Genomic DNA, 2,389 nt, shown 5'->3' on the forward strand with positions numbered 1-2,389 from the left:
GTGATCCTTTTAAAATCATGTCACTGTTCTGCTCAGAACCCTTCAATAGCTTCCCATTTCATCAGCATAAAATCCAAATCCTAACTATGTCCTACAAAACCTTACATTACCTCCTTAATCCCCAGTGCACAAGCTTAATGACCTCATGCCCTACCATTCTTCCCCTTGCTGCCTGACATATTCTCAAACATTGCTGTGTACACTCTTGCCTCAGGCCCTCCTGGCTGTCCCCTGTGCCTACAAAGCTTTACCTTGATCTCTCCATGGTTTGGCCCCCTGCTTATTTCAAGTTTTATTCAAATGTCACTGTATAAGGGAGGCCTTCCATGACTCCCCTGTGGTGATTTATTTTTATTTTTATTTTTTTATTATTTTGTTTTCCCTGTGGTGATTTTAAAATATGTCCACAAAACCTCTGAGACTCCTCCCTTCAAGAGACAGAACTTCATCCCCCCCAAACCCCTTGAGTATTGGCTTGATTTAGTGTCTACTTTCTAAATCATAGAATACGGTAAAAGTAACAGCATGTGACTTGTAAGACAAGGTCATAAAAGGCATTGGGATTACCCTAGTCTGGCAATGAGAAACCATCAGGCAAACTCAAATGTGGGGACATTCTACATAATACCCGATCAGTACTCTTCAAAAATTGTCAAGATTATGAAAAACAGTGCTTGCTTTGGCAGCACATATACTAAAATTGGAACGATTCAGAGAAGATTAGCACGGCCCCTGCACAAGGATGACACGCAAATTCATGAGGTGTTCCATGTTTTTGCCATCAGAGAAATGCAAATCAAAACTACAATGAGATATCACCTCACCTCGTCAAAACGGCTAAAATCAACAATACAAGAAACAACCAGTGTTGGCAAGGATGTGGGAAAAAAAAGGAACACTCCTGCACTGTTAATGAGAATGCAAACAGGGCAGCCACTGTGGAAAACAGTGTGGAAGTTCCTCAGAAAGTTAAAAATAGATCTACCCTACAATCTGGCAACCTCATGACTTGGTATTTATTTACCCAAAGAAAACAAAAACACTAATTCAAAGGGATACATGCACTCCTAGGTTTATAGCAGTATTATTTACAATAGCCAAATTATGGAAGCAGCCTAACTGTCCATCGATCGATGAATGGATAAAGAAGATGTGGTGCGTATATATGCAATGGAATATTATTCGGGCACAAAAAAGAATGAAATCTTGCCATTTGCAACATTGTGGAGGGAGGTAAAGAGTATTATGCTAAGCAAAAAAGTCAGAGAAAGACAAATACTGTATGATTTCACTTATATGTGGAACTTTAGAAACAAAACAAATGAGAAAAGGGGAGAAAAGACAGACAAACCAAGAGACAAACTCTTAACTATAGAGAGCAAACTGATGGTTACTAGGGGGGATGTGGATGGGGGAAATGGGTGAAATAAATGATGAGGATTAGGTGTGCACTTGTGATGAGCACCAGGTCATGTATGGAAGTGTTGAGCCATTATACTGTACACCTGATACTAATATTACACTGTATGTTAACCAACTGGAATTAAAATAAAAACTTGAAAGAAAAGACGATGAGGGGCACTTGGGTGGCTCAGTCGGTTAAGCGTCCAACTTCAGTTCAGGTCATGATCTCACAGTTCATGAGTCTGAGCCCCGCATTGGGCTCTGTGCTGACAGCTCCGAGCCTGGAGCCTGCTTCGGATTCCGTGTCTCCCTCTCTCTTTCTGTCCCTCCCCTGCTCGTGCTCTGTCTTTCTCTCTCTCTCTCTCTCTCTCTCAAAAATAAATAAACATTAAAAAAATTTTTTTAAAAAGAAAAGATAATGAAAAAGAAAGAGTAGGAAACTCTTATTGTTGATCAAAGAAGACTAAAGAAACATACTGACTGAACACAACATAATCTCCTGGACTGGGTACTGGAACACAAAAGACATTAATGGAAAAACAGGTAAAATCTGAATAAAGTATGTAGTTTAGTTAATAGTAGTGTACCAACATTAATCTCTTGATTTTGAGAAATGTAGCAAGGTTATATAAGATATTAACATTAGAAGAAGCTGGGCGAAGTATGTACGGGAACTCTCTGTACTATCTTTGTAGCTTGTCTGTAAATCTAAAGTTATTCCTAAATATTAAGTTTTTTTAAAAAAGACATTGTGTCTTCCCCCTTGTTTTCCGTCTTAGGAATGCACGTGCTGCCATGTCACCAGGATACTCAAACAGCCCCAGGAGGAGGGTGAGCACCTGAAGTGTCCAGCGAACAGCCACTGGAGTGAACCATCCTGGAACAGAGTTCTCCAGCCCCCTGTTGAGGTTTCAGGTAACTGCAGTCCCATCTGACATTTTGACCGCAGCATCAAGAAAGTCCCTGAGCTAGAATGACCCATCTA

The 2,389-nt window shown here is 40.2% G+C and overlaps 1 non-coding gene across 1 annotated transcript; it reads left to right on the plus strand.

Annotated features, from left to right (window-relative positions):
* Positions 1-670: 670 nt before the first annotated feature.
* LOC122496287 lies at positions 671-777 on the plus strand. Its single transcript, XR_006300752.1, has one exon. It is a non-coding gene; the product is annotated as a U6 spliceosomal RNA (small nuclear RNA).
* The last annotated feature ends 1,612 nt before the right edge of the window (positions 778-2,389 follow it).

Source organism: Prionailurus bengalensis, chromosome A1, assembly GCF_016509475.1.
Source record: "Prionailurus bengalensis isolate Pbe53 chromosome A1, Fcat_Pben_1.1_paternal_pri, whole genome shotgun sequence".
In the NCBI taxonomy this organism is placed as follows: Eukaryota; Metazoa; Chordata; class Mammalia; order Carnivora; family Felidae; genus Prionailurus; species Prionailurus bengalensis.